The 20047-nt window shown below is 43.2% G+C and overlaps 1 protein-coding gene and 1 pseudogene across 1 annotated transcript in view; both read left to right on the top strand.

The window, feature by feature from the left end:
• JAZF1 (JAZF zinc finger 1) overlaps positions 1-20047 on the top strand; it is a 316337-nt gene that overhangs the window by 40924 nt on the left and 255366 nt on the right. The window lies entirely within an intron of this gene.
• LOC123387101 lies at positions 19036-19136 on the top strand (annotated as a pseudogene).

The following is a 20047-nucleotide window of genomic DNA, read 5'->3' as shown; positions in this document are numbered from 1 at the left end:
GACAGGTGAACGGTAAAGCATTCTGAGAACGAGAAGAAAGGGGTTTTTATTAGGGAGGGAAGGCATAGCAACTTAATAATTACTGTTGAAATAGTCACAGCAATGCTGAAGCTTCTCCATAATTTAATCTAACTTAATACTAACTGCCTCCTCCCTAGTGGCAATACATAAATTAATTAATAGTAGGTTGAATTTGAAGCTGTGCTTTTGTATTTAGGCCATTATTAACTTGTTCTCTCTGCCTTTCTGAGTTGGTTGGGTCTGTTCATTGAGTTGTAGAAATGAGAGTAGCTTCTGGCTCTATTTCCATTAGGATGTCTTACCAGCATCAGGATTTTGAAAATGTATGCTGTTCTATCTGTATTTTACTCTCTCCTTTTAATAAACACATAAGCCCTACAGAGAGGCTACACTGCTTGCTTTTATAACATGAACTAGGTATGGTTCTGGAATATGGATCTCCCCTCTTTTAGTTTTTCTTCTGAGAGGTGGTCGGTAGAGGAGAGCTGTTAAGACTGTGGACTCTGACTGAGATCACCTAGAACTGAGTTTCGACTCTACCACTTACCTACTATGTGGCCTTGGGCAAAGTGTGAAACCGGCCTGTGCCTCAGTCTCCCTATCAGGAGAATGGGTAATAATTGTATCCACCCTATAGCGTTGTTGTGACAATTAAGTGAATTGATGCACATAAAGTTCTTACAAGACTGCTGAGTGCCTTCTGAGTACCCATAAATGTTAGCACTAGTAACAGTATCCCTGTGGGTCCTCAGCTGCTCTTCATTTCCAAGCATGGTATTCTCTTGTTTGTTACCAAGTTACTCCCAATTGCCAGATGGTCTAAAAGGATCCAGGTTGGCCATCCTGAGTTCCTGGCTCCAGTGCAGACACCACTCATGTGATAAGTACGGAGGAACAGCACTGGTGAAGAGGGGAAGGCGCCGTTCGGAAAGCATAGCCATCTGCATCCTGGGGCTGCACGAAGACATCGTTATGCATCATTTGTCTGAGAGCTGACCATTCACGGGTAGAAAAGGACTTGCAAGGAAGTATTACTGATGCTCGTGATTAATGCTCTAGAGGAGCTCAGAGTATTTCTGGTTTGCTGCAGATCAGCTTCCCCAAGTACGTTCTGCACTCTTGTACTGGAATGCGGCAGGTTTGTGGAGGGCGCCTGGTCGTAGGCCCTAGAGGGTACCAGTGACGTGGCGAAGTTTGGCTGCAGAGAAAATGCTGCATCTTAGTGTCAACTGGCCTCATGCCGCTAGCCCATTTTCCCCTACTTGTCTTAGGGCTGGAAGAGTGGTTTTCTCTCACGTCCCTTCCCTGTGTAAACCCCTCCTGCTGTCAGGAGCTGACAAGCCTGAGAGGCCACATAGCGCAGAGTGCGCTGCGGGCTTTGGAATGGGGTGTCCTGAGTTTCAGTCCCAGTCCCACTGCTTTGCTGAGTCGCTTAGCGCCAGCCACTGGCCTCCTCTGTGCCTTGGCTGCCTCACTGGTAGGATAGTTTCAGGACGCATCACGGGGTGCCTGGCTGGCTCAGCTGGAAGAGTGTATGATCTCAGGGTTTGTGAGTTCGAGCCCCATGTTGGGTGTAGAGATAAAATAAAAATAAAATCTTTAAAAAAAAAAAAAAAAGATTCCCAGCTTCTAGGGTTGTTGGGCAGTTGGATGCTTTTGCACAGGGCCTGGCGTGGTGTCCGTAGGCAATGTGAGCTGGTCTGGCTTCACCTCCTCCAGACTGCTCGTGTGGAGGCCCATCCAGCTCTCCGGCTTGCCTACTCCATTCTCTCTGCTCCCTCGTGGTTTATTTCGCGGTCGGGCGCCTCTGGGAGGCCTTCCTGGCAGTCGCCCTGTCCTCCTCACCTGGCACACCCCTGCGCCTGAATAGTCGGTACTCATTACCGGGTCTGATCATGCCCTGTTTTCGCTGCTCCTCCTGCTGGTCTTCCCCCTGACTAGACTGCAGGTCCATGCAGACAAGGACTCTGACCTCACAAATTCTGCGCTAGGCAGATGTGGCTGCTGTGGGGCGGGTGCCTACTAAACACTGGTGGATCTCAGCTCTGCACTCACACCACAACTTGAGGGCCTTTTTAAGGCACCCAGCCTTACCCACCTCCACTGAGGTGCTGTTCTGTCTCAATTCTGTCCTTGCTGGAGAACACAGGCCACATCTACATCCAGGTGTCTATATCCAGGTGATTTCTTTCTTTCTTTCTTTTTTTTTTCCTTCTCAAGGGCGGCTGACTTCCCATTTAAGAGATCACAAAGGGGCTCCTGGATGGCTCAGTCAGCTGGGTGTGCATCTTTTGTTCAAGTCGTGGTCTCATGGTCCTGGGATGGAGCCCCACAGCAGGCTCCCTGCTTGGTGGGGAGTCTACTTCTTCCTCTCCTTCTGACCTCCTCCCTACTCGTGCTCTCTATCTCTTTCTGTTTGTTAAATAAATAAATAAAATCCTTAACCCTTAAAAAAAAAAAAAGATCACAAGACCCAGAAAAAGTGTGGCATGGCGGATAAGGGCGTGGGTTTAGTTAGGAAAACCAAGTTTGAATCCCACTTCAACCGTGTATTCTTAGCGGTACGATTCAAATGAGTCCCTTAAACTGGCTGTGCCCCAGTTCCTTCACCTGTAAAATAAGCGTATACCTCTACACGGAGTTGGAAGGCTTCCATGAGAGAGTAGATGCAGACGGCCCAGCATAGTACCTGCCCATCGTGAGCCTTCAGTAATTAGTCCCGCTACATGGTCCTCGTTGTTATGATTTTGGCATAGCAGCGTTACAGACTGGCAGTGCTACCCATACATTTCGGACAAATGAGTATTTTTCCTGAGGTGAAATGGGGAGGATGGAAGAAAGGTATTTGTACAGTAGCCAGTCTCAGCAGCTTGCAGAAGCTTCATTACAGGGTGTTGCTTAAAAATCCGAGAGCCCGTGCGGTAGCTCGATACGGTGATGCAGGAAGAGGACTAGAGATGAAACTGTTGATAAGCTCCTTGTGCCTAGATACAGACATACAAACAGAATTTTATGTTGGTGCCACCTACTTAGCCAGAATACCGCCAACTTGTTTATAAGTGTTCTGTTCTCGGTGTTGCTGTAAATGTCATTTCACCTCAGCCTGGAAAGAGTTTTTTAAGAGGCATTTTGCAGTTCATGCTCTTCCCTCTTGATTGGACTTAAAACGTAACTGCTTCTTTTGAAGCTCTCTTTGGCCCTTCAAAACATCTCCTCGTCTTTCTCAAAATGCCGTCCCCAGATGTCCGCACATGGGGGGCGTTGATCAGATAAGGTTTTGGCAGAAAGTCCTGAGTAAAGTTATTTTGCTATAAATCCAAACCAGTTCTTATTACAATAGCCAAAGAACATGGAGTTATGAGCATGTGGCAGGGTGCTGTTTGCTCTGATAAGCAATTAAGTGACATAAGAACAATTGTAAACTTGTAACATGTAACAACCCCTCCATCTTAAAACAGTATATTTTGTACCACATGGTGAAAGCTCTGTCTCACATCTGCCTTTTAGTTCATGTTTGTAGTAGCAACACAGTTCTGTTGTTAAGTACATAGGCTGTTGAGAAGAAAGGGCGCTCTCGTTTGGGGGAACACCAACACTGGGACTAAAATTTTCCATGCTTCATTTTCACTCAAACCTGTGTCTCTGGGTGCATGCAATAATGTATGTACATGTACATGTGTGTATTTCAAACAGTCTGCATCTCTCCGGAGTAATTGGTGATGTTATTACATAAGGAAAATGGTCTCCCCTGCAGGCCCCCCTCTCCCCCCCCCCCCGCGCGCCGTCTTACCTAGTTATCACTTGGGAAAGTTCCTGCTTGCAGACGGGATCGCTCAGAGCTTGCTTGCTTCATTTTGAGTGATAGCAGGAGTGCCATCCATGCATTTGCTTGAGGTTTACTGAGTGCCTGTAATTTAAAAAGCAAAATGCTGTGTTGAATTCTGGGTCCAGAAAGTAAGTTGCTGCTAGGTAAAGAAAAAAGGGAAAAAAGAACATTTCTGTTTTCTTTCTTGGGTCCTCCTGGCAGATTTTAAAAAGTAAACACAATTTGTACATTGTCATCTTCTCTCTTTATCTGTCTCTTTTTATCTAGGCAGCATGTGTTCTTATGACTCTTTAATTTTATCTCCCCATTATGGTACCCTTTCACTGCCGTACCCCTCTAGCACTTCAGTTTCTAGACTTTATTTTACCTTTCTTCCCCCTTTAACCACTTCTCATTCAAAACTCTCATTTCTTCAAGGCAGCCAGTTTGAGCTGGTGCTGAGAAAGCAGATCTGACTCTTGGTGTGAATAACTGATACAGTCTGGTCTGCTTATAAAATCATTTGCATTTTAAGAAGTATGAAGCCAAGTGAATTTCCTATTTTAGTAAATAAATGGTACACTAAAGAGGGGTAAACCATGTGAGAGGTTTGGAGGTTGATCTTTTTTGGACAAGGAAGCCCCAGCCTTTTTTCTTGGGAGTTTGCCTGTGTGGCTAAAGCAGTGTCTGCTTTTCATGGCTTCTTCCTTCCCTCCACTCAACAAATTCTGTCGAGTTCCATGGGTATCTTAAAAGATTCTTGCGCAGCATCTGCACAGAGGTCCATATCTGGGTATAGTGTGAAGGATCAGAGGCATGTTGGGGTTGAGGGTGGGAGAGAGTGGCTCTCTGGATTTATTAATTGCTGGTAAGTTAAATACAAATTGAGAGCTAACTGTATTCAGGTATTTTATTTGGAAATTTTCACCTGCAGTTGGAGGATTAAAGAAATTGATTATGGTTGACCTTTCTTCCACATCTATGTTTCATTTCCCTATGTTTATGCATGTGGAGGCAGGGCAATTCTGAATAATGGTAATGATGAAGGGCCATCATTACACAGAATATCATTCTGTGCTCCTAATTAAAATTATGGCTAGAAATTGCTTCCTTATGTGTAGCTCAAATTGCATTTGCAATAATTTCACTTTATAACTTCGAGTTAATCCTCTTCTTACCACCCATAAGAATCTTTCCGCGTCCTTGAAGTTGACTCCTTTGAAAGCTTTAGGGGCAGTCTTGGTTTTCCCTAAGTAACGAGTATCCTCATCTTTGTTCCCACAAGTCTTCCAGCTTGTAAGCAAAATAGACTTTGCTCTCTTCTCTCCCATTGCACTGTTAATGAGTTCTGGTTCTGGAATACAACTTGATTTCATGTTGCGGTCAATAGTATAAATTAGCTGAGCCTTGCTGATCCTCTTTCTCCCTAATGAATTCATTGCTGATGATCTTTCAGGCCAAGACTGCCACATACTGTTTACCCTAATTAGTATTCTCTAATGGTAATCAAGTGACCAATAACTAACATGTTTTCAAAATGAACACTTAGTACATTCCATTCTATCAGTTTTAGCAGGAAAATTACATATAATGATATTCTCCTTGGGATTTCAACTAAGAAATGTTTTAGCCAAGAAACCTCTGATCATGGGGCCAGTATGATCAAAGAGTTTTTTCGTTTTAATCAGTATTTTATGTGGTCAGTCTCTGACCCGTATGTTCCAGGTGAGATTTTGAATACACTTAATTTGAAGGCTTGTGTATTTTATTTTTTTTTTAATTTCACCAGATTTCAAGAACTGCACCTAACAGTAGTAATAAACGGAGAGAACTGTGCTGTTGCTTTTACCACAAAGGAGGAGACAGTTTTGAGAAAGAATGCCCGTGGCCAAGTGACAGCCTAGTTTTCCAAGCCAGAGATTAGAAGAATCAGGCAATATTTGACTCTCTAAAAACACAGTAACAGAACTTGATGCAAATTGTAGGATGCGGCTGGGATCTGGGATAAGCTCTGCAGATTTGTGGTTGGTACTGAGGAATGCTGATTTCAGTCACTGTTGAATGAATAAAAGAATGTTGTGTCCAGAGCTCTGTCACTTTATGCAAAGAGCAGGTTGGAGGACAAATGTCTGTCCCTTTTGCTTGTTGTTTATAGGAAAAGAGATGATAATTATGATTTTGAGAGTATTTTAAAAATTTCTTATCTTCTACGGCATATTGTGATATTATTTGTGTGTGAAGAGAAGGTTGCGGTAAAATAAAAAACGATTTAGAAGGGGATTGTCAGTCTTGTGCCATATCCCTGACCTTGGGGAAATTTCATTGCCGACCTTCAGGTAGTTATTTGGATGAGTTTTTGTTGAAGTGTTGGGGCACCGTTTTGAGGGCCTTCTCTCCATAAATACAGAAGTTACCACCATGCAGCTCACTCATGGGGTACTTAGGGTTCCCAAGCTTTTGGAAACTAATGAGCAATGTTTAATGTCAGGCATAATTGGCTGAGAAACGGCTGTGATAGGTCAGGGCATCTTAGAATGTCATATGTGGCCATGTTAAAAACTCGCCAGAATCTCTGATGGGGGGTCTGAGAATCTTTGTTTCTAGAAGCTCCCCAGGTACTGGTGATGATAAACCTGTGGTGGGACCATGTCCTCACTCTCTAAGAACAGTTGTTTCTGAAGAATATATGACTTGGACTTTTCATGATTGTAGCAAGGGACCCTTCGGCTGATTTTCTTGTCAAGCATTTCTCAGGCCAAGTATTAAAAGGTTCAATTATTCTTCGTTCCTTGGCCTAACACATATAGATTTTGCATTCTGTCTAACCTCTTGCTGTGTTCAGGAGATTGAGACGTGTGGTAGTAGGCTAAGACGTGGTGAGGGAGTACTGTTTCGGAAAGCTAGAGCCCAGCCTGACTCTGGTAACATTGGCATAGTACTTGAGAACTTCATTTGTATTACCCAACTTGGCCCTCAGAAAACCCTTGGGAAACCAATAACACAGATATTTAGGTGTTAGCATCCTCATTGTCTAGATGAGGAATGGAAGCACAGAAAAATCGAGCGGCTTATTTAAGTTCCTGTGTCAACTAAGTGTTAAATCCACTGTGAGCTCTCTGTCACCAAGCATTGCAGGAGGGTGTAAATGTGAGCTAGCCATACAGACTCCCATTCTTTCTGCCCTGTTTGTAAAGCATGCAAGAATTTACCTTTCAAGTTATGGTGAGTGTATTCTGTGAAATGCACTCATGTTTTGGCCACTTCCTGGTTGAATAGAATTAAAGTTTATAGACTCTCAGGGCATGTTAAAAAAAAATGTATTTATTTTTTTGGATTACAATTTTGTTCCAGTAGAGTCTTTTGGTTCCTTTTGAATTTAATGAGAAAAATGTTGGTCTAATAAGTTTCATTAAAGTGAATACTTGTTGTGTTAATATATTATATATATATGTCTAGAGGCCTTTAAGTAATGTGTACACATTCATTAAAATGAACTAAGGAGCTAATAAAAGTTACTAATAAACTCTGTTAATGCTAAATCACTTAAATAAAAGCAATAATGAGATTTCTAGCATACTTATCTAAATGACACAAATATTTGTATTTATGTGTTCATTATGCATATTTATGTACTGGCCACATAGAATTTTAGTTCCTCGATTATTCTTAAAAAAACTCTTAACCAATAGAGTTAATATTTAGACATTCTGTCATTTTGTATCTAAAAGAATCAGAGTGGTCAAAAGATGTCGACAATGTTGTTAGATGTAAAAACTACATATACTAATAACTACATATACTAATTGTATTTTTTAAAAAAAGAGACATAAAATTGTGAGAGAGAGAGAGAGAAAATTAAGTTATCTGGAAGAATATTAATACACCAAGTTAACTCAAAGGTAAGGTTATGGGTATTTTTGCTTTTTTCCTTTTGCTTTTTAAATCTTTTTTTACAATGAATGTGAATAACTTATAATCAGAAAAAAGTTACTTATTAAAAGTTACCTTAATAATAAATACATGCAAACTTTTTCTCAACTCAAACCTTTTCTCAACTACGGTTTTCCAACATTAGCACACATAGGAGAAAAGGAACTGGTAGTTCTTTTGCTCAAGGACTGTTTAATTTTCCTAAACAAAACAAAAACAAAACCAAAAAAACCCTCTCTCAATCCTCTTATTAATACCCTTTGAAAATTGGAGAAGTTATCATGTCAGTAATTTTTTAGACATTTATTTATTTTCATTTTTTAAAGAAGATTTTATTTATTTATTTGACAGAGAGAGAGAGAGATCACAAGTAGGCAGAGAGGCAGGCAGAGAGAGAGGGGGAAGCAGGCTCCCTGCTGAGCAGGGCTCCATCCCAGGACCCTGGGATCATCACCTGAGCCGAAGACAGAGGCTTTAACCCACTGAGCCACCCAGGCGCCCCTAGACATTTATTTTTTTAAAGATTTATTTATTTTAGAGAGCAGGGGTGGGGGCGAGGAGGAGAGAGAGAGGAAGAGACAAAACCTCAAGCTGACTCCCTACTGAGCACAGAGTCTGATAGGGGGCTTGATCTCAGGAGCCAGATATTTAGGTGTTTATGACCTGAACTGAAACCAAGAGTAGGACGCTCAACCGAGTGAGCCACTCAGGGGCCCCCCATGTCAGTAATTCAAATACAGATCCCTGCCTCAAAATCACCTGGGCATGCTTATTCAAAAGGCAGGATGGGGGACCCCAACTTGAATAAATCATAATGTCTGGTAATGGGGCCGGAAGTCTCCATTTTTATCAGGCATCACAAGTGATTCTGATGCACAATTAACTTTGAGATAGATTTACCCTTCTGGTTGTAGGTTTCCTCACGTAGATTTATCTTATAGTGATGAAAGCATCTTCTAAAGATGAAGGCCATCTTCTAAATTATTTTTTCATCATCAGTGTGTTTGATGAATGTTTGCTGTGTTTGTCAGAAGTGCTAAAAGGGTTGAATATTCTCGCTAAAACACAAGAACAAGAGGGAGTCATCCATTCAGCAAGGGCTTTTGGAGTGTTTGCAGTGAGTCCTCTTGTTAGACCCTCCGTCCTCTCAGGGAGGTCCTTTTGTCAGGACAGAACCTTGATGGTGTAGGAATGGGTCCTGGAAGGGAGAAAAGCAGTAGATCTGTCCAAGCTTCTCTCAAAAGGCCACACCAACCTCGAATTTCCTAAGTAATAACTAACTTTCTTTTTTTCATATCTTTCTTTGCCAGAAAAGTCCATTATCTTAAGAAATCAGTAATTCAGCATCTTGTGTTCTGAGTGGTACATTCTTTGGAAAAAGTTACTGCATCAGGAATTCACACAATTAGTGTGTTTATTTTGAACGCGTGCCATGTGCTGAAGGTATAGTGTGGCTCTATCCTTGGTTTCCTGTCGACTGAAATAATTTGCAGCAAGATGGTGCTGAGCAGAAACTCAGAGACACCGTCTTGCTGAATGGGCCTCGGAAACTGGCTCTCAAATTGAGTATGCATAGAATCACCTGGAGGGCTTGCTGAAACGGATTTCTGGGCCCACTGCCAGGGTTGGTAATTCAGTAAGTATGGGGCTGGACCTGTGAACATGCATTCTAATAAGGGCCCAGACCATGCTAATGTGGCTCCAAGAACCATGGGCCTCAAAGAAACTTCTCAGAAAGTTCTTCCAGTTCTTCCCAGGACTATGGTCACATGTACAACCTGTTTGATCTGCAGCTCAGAATTTATTTGAGTGTATTGGTCTCCTCATCTGTGATTACAAGCTGCCTAGAGAGGCCTGTTCCCCTTCTAATTGAGTGGTGGGCCACATTTTCCTTTGTTTTTGACATTCAGTTTGATGAACGAGTTTGGCAGTTTTTCTTTCCCTTTCTAGACTCCAGGCTAAATGAAGTACTAGCGCTATTTCTTATTAAGGCTTCACATGAATGAAGGCAAGACTGGTAAAATGTCTGTATCATACAGACCCGTGTGGCATGTCCTCTGACACCATTCCCAAAGCAGGTCTATATCAGTCAGCTGGACCCCATCCACCTTCCATCGGTTCCTCTTGGGCTTCTATTAGCTCAAACCAAGCCCTTAGCCTACCCCACTCCCCGGTAGACTACACGAAGCTTTCACAAGTTTCTCTTAAGGTTATTTGCATTTAGTACTAGCTCTTAAAGCCTTCAAAGACTTAAGGCGTGACGTATAAGGCCAAAGGGTGATGTGTTGGAAGAAGAATCTGTCTGCCCCTTGGCCTGATACTCATGAGGTTAGTCTGAGGATCCTAGGCTTGGTATGGAGCTGTCTGTGTAATCTGTCAGTTTTCCTTATGAGCAAGTTTTGGAACTTCTTGGAATATATATCCTGAGCTTCTGGCCACTGTCTGGCATATCCTGGAGTCTTGACTAGAGTCAAGTCTCTGGCCTTTGAAGGCTTGCAAGCCTAGAAGGCTTTGGCCAGAAAAACCTACCGCACTTCCTCTAGGCACATCAGCTCATGATTGTACTTTCTGGTTGGCTCGGAAATGTCTCAGTGGTCCGGAGAGCACTGAGACTTGACCTGGAGAGGAAGGGACCTTTAGGGTTCTGTGGGATAGACCCCTCCTTTTTCCCCCTGCCTATAGCTGACTTACACTCCATCTTTTGGTCCTGAAGTATACTCCTAAGGTCGACCTGGAGATGGTAGTAGCATCCCTGAAATACTGTAAGGCAGGGGCTTAGGGATGCGATCTTGCTGGAAGGTGGTCTAGGAACTTAACTCATAAATGTGCTTGTCACAGCGTGCGCGCGCACACACACACACACACACACACACACACACTCCCTCTCTTCCTGTTCCTTGGCATTAACCACCCTGGGCTTGTTGTTCCAAGCTCATTTTTGCCCCAGGGTGCAGGCATGTTTTCCCCCTCCTGGGCCTGGGTTCTTCCTGTTCTTCTGAATTTGTGCAGAAGGCCCTGTGAGGCCTTCTATGCAGTGGTCCACTGAGCCCCTCCCTTTCCCCTTCCTTCCTCCCCTCCGTAGGCTACTTTTTTTCTTCCCTACTTTTTTTTTTTATCATTACCTGAAGCTTTATTGTTTATGTGTTTCTTGATTTATTTGTCTCTCCCCGGCACTAAGATGCATGAAGATAGGGTTTTTTTTTTCCTTACTCACTGCTGTCTCTCCAGCACATAGATCATTGCCTGACAGATTACAATTATGCAATAAATATTTGTTGCATGAATAAGTGAAAGCATGGCAAGCACATTGCTTTAGCTTGAAGTGGTGTGTTATTAAGGGGGCTTTGGAGCCTGGCGGTGATCATGATGGGGCTACACACTTTCGGCCCCTATGGAGGCACCCCTTCTTCGTTCCTATTGCCCGTGGAATGTGGTTGTTCCCAAACAGCTCTTGGAGAGTGGAACGGGGCTGAAGTAAAAATGAGAAGTGCCTTAGTTGGCAGTTTTGAAGGGAATTTGGCTGTTGAGGCTCTGTTGGAGTCATCTAAAGATCTATATGTGCAAACCCAACCTTGGTCTTGGGTAGGCAGGCCTTTGCATCATCTGATTGGACTATAAACTGAGAGCATCACCCACCCATCACTCCGCAGCGTGAGCAGTCACTGCCCCGCCATTCAGCAAGGCCCAGCAGTGTTACTTCGTTTGTCCTCTCTGAGGCAGCGGTGGCCTGAGGGTGCCGGTAAGGTGCAGGTAAGGGAGATGGTGTCCCAAGCAGCTTCCAGCCCTTCCCAAAGGTAGACCCTCAGCTCTGGTGCCTCGAACAACAGTGATGTTAATCAGGGGAATTTTTTTTGGTATCAGCATTGTCAACATTTACAGTCTCTCTACACATTGGATTTGCATCTGAAAAGACCAACTATAATCAACATTTAAGGGATAGCACTCATATTTGCATATGATTGAGCAGACATGTTAAGTAATTTTAGCCTGGCTGTTGCTAGGAAACCAATTAATAATGCTCTACATTTCATTAAAAACTGGGTTCTCTCTTGGCTTTCGTTTAACTTCACCATTCAGCTGCTTGTGCTGCAGGTTTTTCTCTCTCAGTAAATTGTGACAGATAAATTATCGTTTTACTAAATTTATTTCTGTGATTACAGTTCTTAGTCATATCTGTCAATACAACTTCAAAGCTTTTTTTTTTTTTTTTTTTAAATACTGGGGGGGAGCTGAATTTTAACTGTAATCATTTTTTCTTTTATAAGACGATGGGGACTTAAATCATATTTTCATGCCAGCCTCACAAATTGTGGGTTAACAACAACAACAAAAATTAAAGCAATCGTCCCTGTTCCCTGATTGCACCTTTGCAGTGTGGTGACTAATAATTAGAATATTAGTCACTATTCAGAAAGTGACAGACAACTGATGAAGCATTCAGCTGCATTTTGTTTCTTTTTGCTTTTCAATGGTTTGTGGGCTAGGCCAGGTTCTGTCCTGTATGCAGTGAAATTAAAATTTTCATGACTTTATTTTACATAATAGACTCCTGCTCTTACAAGGAGAAAATACATTTTTAGGTACTGTAAGTGCTTCTTTGAACCAATCAGCTGGGCAGGTGTATTTAAATTGTGATGACGTTTTGCAGTTTAGCATTTTGTAGTATTGATCTGGTCAAAATGCTCATTAAAAAGCAAAATTAGTACCTATTCACATGTGTTTCACAGTATTTCACTCGCTTTATCTGGGTGATGCATACAAATGCATCTGGTTCTTCAACTTAGCTAAATGGTGATCTTGCCCATCTAGTGCAGAAGAGGCTGTGGAATTTGAAAGCGGATAGCCTTGGAGTCCAAATACAGCTCTGCCTCTGTGACTCTGCCTCAGTGCCCTCATTTGTCAAATGAAGAAGGAAGAACAGCAGTTGGGAGCTGAGAACACAGGGATTGCAAAGGGTGGGCTGGGAAGTGGATACTTGGCAAACTTTCCTTCCCTTTGTCTCCAGAATCGCTGGGGCAGTATATTGGTTAGCTAGGGCTGCAGCGGTAACATGTACCACTGCCTGGTTGGCTTCGTCAGTGGAAACGGAGGCTACATGTACTTGATTAAGGTGTGGGCAGGGTTGGTTTCCCCTGCGGCCTCTCACCAGGAGGGGCAGGTGGCTACCTGCTTTTTCTTCTGTGTGTGTCTGGGTCCCAGTCTCCTCTTCTGAGATAAGGTCACTGTTGGATAACAGCCCACCCTAAGGGCCTCATTTAACATAATTAACCTCTTGGAAAGGCCCTGTCTCTAAATGTCGTCACATTCTGAGGTACTGGGGGTTAGGGCTTCAACAAATGAATTTGTGGGGGGAGGTTGCGGCACAGTTCAGCCCATAACAGCCACTAACAAGAAGCTGCACAGGGCATGCTGCTGTCTCCATTCGCTCAGTTTGGGTCCTACTCAGTGGTGAAAACAGCTGAGACTTCAGCTGCAAAGGAGTCAGGAAGTGAGGTTCTTAGGTTATGACTTTTCTGTTTAGGTCAGAGTTGATCAGAAACATTCAATAATACTTTAAGCCCCCACCCTTTTATTTTTGGTTCTCATTTCAACCTTTTTGGATATAGTCGCCATTGTCTTCTTCTTTTAAGTGTAAGCTATACATCCAACATGCGGCTTGAACTCACAACCCTGAGTTCAATAGTCACTTACTCTACCAGCTGAGCCAGCCAGTGTCCCCTTTCTTAGGTATATTCTGAGGTCAGTTTCCATCACCTTAGTATACATGAGCATCTTCAGCCTTTAGGATCTCAAGATCTTTATTTTTACCCTCTGTTGTTTCTAAATGGGATATTATAGGGTGTCGGTGATAGGGCTAAATGTCCACTTAAAAAAGACATTGTAGAAAAGTATTGGTTCTGGGGCAGCAGCCCCCATTATTTGGCTGGCAGGGGCAAGGTTTTGGGGTCAGGACACAAACGAGCGATTGAATTCAGTGACCCAAACACTGTAGAGAAGGTCCCTCATTCATTCAGCCAATACTCTGCCTACTGTGTGCCCCTGGGCTAGTCCCTATGTTCACAGTGAGAAACGAAAATAGTCCTGGTCCTTGGTCCCTGCTTTTATGGAGCTTATAGTCTAGTGAGGAGGTAGACTTTTTTTTTTTAAGATTTTATTAGTTTATTTGACAAAGAGAGAGATCATAAGTAGGCAGAGAGGCAGGTGGCGGGGGGGAAAGCAGGCTCCCCATTGAGCAGAGAGCACGATGCAGGACTCGATCCCAGGACCTTGAGCCCCTGAGCAGAGAGCCCATGTGGGGCTCGGTCCCAGGACCCTGAGATCATGACCTGAGCCGCAGGCAGAGGCTTAGCCCACTGAGCCACCCAGGTGCCCTGTGAGGAGATGGACTTTAATAAATAATATCACTATATCACCATTCTAACAGGACAGCTCTGATAAGCGCAGGGAAGGAAAGGCCTGTGAGACTATGAGGTGAATAATGGTGGCGCTCAGAGATGCATTTCCTGGTTCAGCTAAGATCTGAAGGCTGGAGAGGCTTACTTTGATAAAGGGAGGGAAGCAATAGAGGCTGTGGCGCTGGGGTCAGTCATGAGTTGGAATATGGGCAGGAACGTCAACATCACAGAGATCATGTGCAAAGTCCCTGAGGCAGAAAGGGACTTAATGTAGAAGGCAGAAAGTGAGAAAAGGGCAGTATAGCTAGAGGAGAGAGTAAAGAAAGGTGTGGGAGATGTAGCTGGGAAGTTTTCTAGGAAGACTGGAGGAGCTGGGAAAGGCTTCCCAGGGAAGGGACATCTATATTTTTCTGTATAAAGATAGTGGAGTTCTTCTGGTAGAGAAGAAGGAGAGATATTTTTAGACAGAATATCACTAACTTGGTATGTTTAGTATGGCTTGAATGTCACTTACATGAAGGAGCCCCATCATTCCAGTTAATGGAAGGTTGTACTTTAGCGGGTTCAGGCTAACTAGGATGTTCAATTTTGAGATGTATCTGCCTCCATCTATGCAGGGACTCATTAAATAGTGAATGAGGGAGTGAATGAATGAATGAATGAATGCTGTGTTACTGAGTGGGTGGTGTTGATGGCTGGTGCACGAGGGTTGAGATAACCTTAGAGGCAGTGATTCACTGGTGTTTCATCTGCTCAGGTCCGTGGCTAAAGAAGGCTGTCTGCACTGACATGCCAGGCCCCTGGCCTCTGTCCCCTCCTCGTCTGCGAGACCTAGGAGGATTCCTTAAAGACTGACCACTAGCCCAGCATCACTCTAGTTGCTGACCCCAGCTTGAGGTAGGGGAGACCAGAAAGAGTCCCAGCCCATGGTCTGGGTCGCTGACCTGGGTCTGGGTGGCTAAGTCTGGGTCAGTAAGTTTCAGATAATCACAGAAGCTGGGCTGCAGAGCACTTTCCAGACATGGTGGCCAGTCCAAGCTGCATGGAAGATGTCCTGAGTGCTGTGGGAGGAGGCGAGGAAAAGCTGCACCAGGAGAGAGGGGAGGGGGCATGTGAGAGACAACTCAGCAACTCTGTCTCTGACATCTAAGGGATGGCCTGTGGTCTGGGTTTGGGCATGAATCTGTGTTTCTTTCCCCCAAAGAAGTTAAAATCTGAAGAAGATTCTGGAGCTTAGAACATTTTTTTTTTTCTGCTTTTAACAATTCATATACTTAGAGAGAAACAAACAAGGCTACTTTCTAGCTGCTGTTAGGTGAGAAGTTTCTGTATTTTGAAGGTTTTCATAAATGTAAGGAATATTCTTTGATCTTGAAAGCCAGAAAGCCAGGATTTTCTTCCCTCCAAACTATCCTTCCAGGTACAGAGTGAACCTGAACGAGAATTTGTAGTGGCCTCCAAGGTTATGGGATTTGGCTATACCAGAAGACCATGACATTGAGGGATTATTATACATTGAGACCACAGATTTACTTGTGAATAATGGAATAGCTGCTTAAAACAACATATGAAGGGCAATTACCTCCAGTCTAATTTGATGAACATGGGCGTCACAATCTGTGGCCAATTAAGTACTATCCATCCTTCTGGGCCTCCCAGAGAATCAGACAAACATGAGCCACTCTTATCTGCATTGACCACATGTATATTGGCTGCTTCTGTTAAATTTAACTTTTTCCAGCTCAAGCAAAGGGCAGACTGGCTTTTCATTTGTAGAAGATTCAGGAAACATTACTGAGCACCATTGCCATTTCAGTAGGAGTGGGAAGAAAAGATCACACATGCCTCTTTGAATTCTGTATGAATAGTGTGGAGAGAATGACCTGAAGATAGGGGATAGGAATGGGGGCTCGTGCTAAAGATCCTGGCATTCCTGCATCATGCTACAAAATCTCAATCTTTTGTAGATGACATCTGGACTCCGCTATCCTGTTCTAAATTGTACTTCTCACAGGGCTGTGCTGATTTTGCCCTTGTAGGTAACTTTTAATTACGGCTCCATTAACCTCTACCTGTGTGCTCCTCCTGGTACCAGCGCTCTCCCTTCGAGAGCTCTCTGGCTCCCAGCAGGGACAGCTCCCTGACCAGGGCGGAAGGTCAAGCGTTGATATGGTAGGCTAAAGGAAGCCCTGGGGCAGAGAGGGAGAGCAGTCTAGAGTCTGGAAAACCTAGGGTCTCCTTGTTTAGCATCACCGAGATCTCCAGCTAACCACGGGCAGTAGACCGTTGGAAAGAGGGCAACCATGTAGAACTAGGCAGATCCACCAAGCTGAAGGGCGTTAGGGCTCTGCTAGGCAGTAGTTCTCAGCAAGTTGTCAGACAGTGTGGGAGCACATGCGTGGATCCCAGGAGGAGAGAATTGCATGCAAGCGATAGTACAGCCATCTTCCTCCGTCCCTAGGGACAAAGAAAAGGATGTCTGCCAGTCTGCAATTAGTATTTATTCCCCTTTTTTTTTTTTTTAAAGCACTTGATACTATGATGTAACCTCCCTAAGCCTCAACTTTCTCAAGCAGCAGGATGGGTTTGAGGAACCAGTGTCAAACATTTCCTTTGGCAGTAGTGTTCTGTGATTATGGAAATCCTACCAAGTGCAAAGAAGAGAACAGGTATCTGGTCTTCAGAGACCTCTGTAGTAATTAGGGAGATCCATGAAACCCATGAAAAGACCCCACACACACACACCCAGAAGCACCGTACAAGATAAAGGTGTCACGAGAAGGACTGGTGGTCCCTGCTGTGGGCGTCATTGCCTAAGAAAGTCTTTATTTAAGACTTTTATTTTATTTATTTTATTTTATTTTATTTTTTATTTATTTAAGACCATTAAGATGGTGTGGGTTGAGTATTTTGGGGTGGGCAGGGATTAGGGGGCAGGGAAGGGGGAAGGTTTTCAGAGCAGAAAGGTGAAAGGAGATCAGATTGGGACATAGGGAAAAGGCTGCATGTGTCTTGCTCAATACTGGATCCAATAGGTAGTAGGGTTCTTTAAGGTATCATTGAATATCATTATACCAGAATGTAACTTCTGGTATAGATTTATTTATAGATAATGTTTATAATTATCTAGAGGACGAATGGGGTGAAGGGCTAGAAAAAATAGGTTAAGATAAGATTATGTAGCAATTTTGTCTGTTCAGTGATATGTCCCTAATGCCTAGAATCATGTGTGGCCAAAAGGGGGACTCACTCAGTATTTGTCAAATGAATAAAACAATCAGTGATACGGTTTCACAGAAGTAATGGGGAACACTGGAAGTTTTGGTACCATTTAGGAAAGGTACATGCGATTGTAGATCATGTGTAAGGGGAGAAGGTGAGGAAAGAAGGAAATCATTGAGGTGTGAGGAGAGGTTGAAGTAGGCACAGGGTCCTGGTCGTAAGGATGGTCTGAAGTTGGAAACAAATGGGAAGCCAGGATGGGGGATATCACAGGGAAAGACTCTGTGTGTGGCTTTTGTAGGGCGTAGAGAGAGTTAGAAGATGCCTAAGGTATAAGGTGCTGTGAAGGAGTTCAAGTAAGTTGGAAAATAATATTCTTGATGGAGATAATAAGATAGTTTTGTTGGAGGGCAGGGGCAGTAGGCATTCGTGGTTAGTTTTAGGTTCTTAGGTATGATCCGGGGGTGAATTGCCTTCATTAGGAATTTGCAGATTAAAAGGAGGTTGAAATTCAAGAGCGTCATTTCAGGGCCAGGGATCAGGTTTGTGAGTCTTTCTCCTGAGTCTACGGGCTAATGTGGGAAGCAGCAGCTTTGAAGGGTGGGGGGTGTCGGGAGACAGGGGGGTGTCGGGAGACAGGGAGGCCTCGTCAGAAGGAGCTCTTTGTTCACAGAGCTCTTGGCTTCCACTTCAGCTCTGTTTCTTTTAGAAGCATCACCGAGGTTGGGGCTCCTGGGTGGTGCAGGAGGTTAAATGCCCCATTCTTGGTTTTAGCTCAGGTCATGATCTCAAGGTTGTGGGATAGAGCACCATGTCAGGCTCTGTGTTTAGCGCAGAGTCTGCTTAAGATTCTCTTTCCCTCTCTCTAACTGCCCCGACCCCACCTGTTGACTCTCTTTCTGTCTCAAATAAATAAATCTTTAAAAAAAAAAAAAAAAAGAGGGGGGGGTACCTGGGTGGCTCAGTCCGTTAAGTGTCTGCCTTCGGTTCAGGTCATGATGTCAGAGTCCTGGGATCCAGCCTTGCATCAGGCCTGCTCGGTGGGGAGTCTCCCCCTCCCTCTGCCTGCCATGCTGCCTGTCTGTGCACTCTCTCTCTCTCTCTCTCTCTCTCTCTTTGAATAAATAAATAAAATCTAAAAAAAAAAAAAAAAAAAAAAGAAGAAGAAGAAGAAGAAACACCACAGAGGTCTCAGAAGTTATGCTTTGGTCCTTTTGGGGGGAGCTTTTCTTCCATAGGACCTCCCTGACCCACTACCCCAGCATTTCCTTTATTTCTGATGTAGGACCATTTTGTTGTTGTCTTTATTTTTCTGGTATTATTATCCCCTGTGTAAGATTTTATAATTTATCTCTAGTACATGCTACTTATAGTATTGTGTATGTGCATGTGTGTGCAGATGTGTAAATCTCTTGGAAACTGAACTCTGATAACGGATTTTACAGCCTCAAGTGGCAGGGAAATAATGTGGAGTGTGCATTGATTGGATAAAACTTGAAGGATGCTGATCTGCATGATAGGAGTGAATATTGGAGTAGAAGAGCATTTACCATATACTATACTTTTCTCCTTTTTACTGTAAAAATTCCAGTTTACTGGAAACTTTTGAAGAGAAATAATTGGGAATGTTAAGTCCTTGTTAAAGAATATTATTTCTCAATTTCGTTTTGGCAGCACATATACTGAAATTGGAACGTTACAGAGAACATGACATGGCCCTGTGCAGGGATGACAGGCAGATTTGTGAAGCGTTCCATATTTTAATTTTTAAAAGATTTTATTTAGTCATTTGACAGAGTACAAGCAGAGGGAGAGGGAGCTCAATCTTAGATGTGGGGCTCAATCCCAGGATCACGACCAGGGCCAAAGGCAGACAACTTAACTGACTCAGCCACCCAGGTGCCCCTGTTTCTATTTACCTTTATGAAAATGCAAAAAAAAAAAAAAAAATCACTCTTCTCTTTTCCAGCGGGGCGGGGGGGGGCAGATATTTTTTGAACTGCTTTTCTGGGCTTTCTCTCTCTCTCTCTTTCTTTTTTTCATAAATGTTTTTAATGTCACCTTTGTGAGCATATAAAATGAACTTGGATAATCTAGAATTCTGTCATTGATGACAGTTTTGCCAAACTCCTTGTTTTTAAAGATTTTTTTAAAAAAATTGTCTCTGCATGCAACATGTGTGTTTGTGTGTGTGTGTGTGTGTGTGAAACTTAAAACCCTGAGGTCAAGAGTCACATGTACTTCCAACTGAGCCAGCCAGGCATCCCCAAAAATCTGATATTTTATTGTATTTACTTACTCACTAAGCTTTACAACCAACGTGGGGCTTGAATTCACAACCCTGAGATCAAGAAGTGAAAAGTTTTGCCAAACTTTAATTTTGGTGTACTGCTTGCCTTTTAAACATATTATTGTGAAAAATAATTTAGCAACTTCCACACTGTAAATTTCTCAGTGGCAGTTTGCATCTGTAGATCTCTTCAAGTCAAGCATCTGTTGAAAAGATATTGATGATGTGGGAGGAAGGGTAGTGCTGGATGGATGCAATTTCATGAAACTTGGCAGTTCCATAAATAAACTGAGTAACATAAATTGTATTTACCTCTGTGGTGTCTAGACTAAAGAATTAGAACCATGAGTTTATAAAAATCCAGGTTGCCGTCTACACAAATAG

This window comes from Mustela putorius, unplaced genomic scaffold, assembly GCF_011764305.1.
Source record: "Mustela putorius furo isolate JIRA1106 unplaced genomic scaffold, ASM1176430v1.1 tig00003845_pilon_pilon_pilon, whole genome shotgun sequence".
Taxonomy (NCBI): Eukaryota; Metazoa; Chordata; class Mammalia; order Carnivora; family Mustelidae; genus Mustela; species Mustela putorius.
This window is presented reverse-complemented; position numbering and strand designations above follow the sequence as displayed.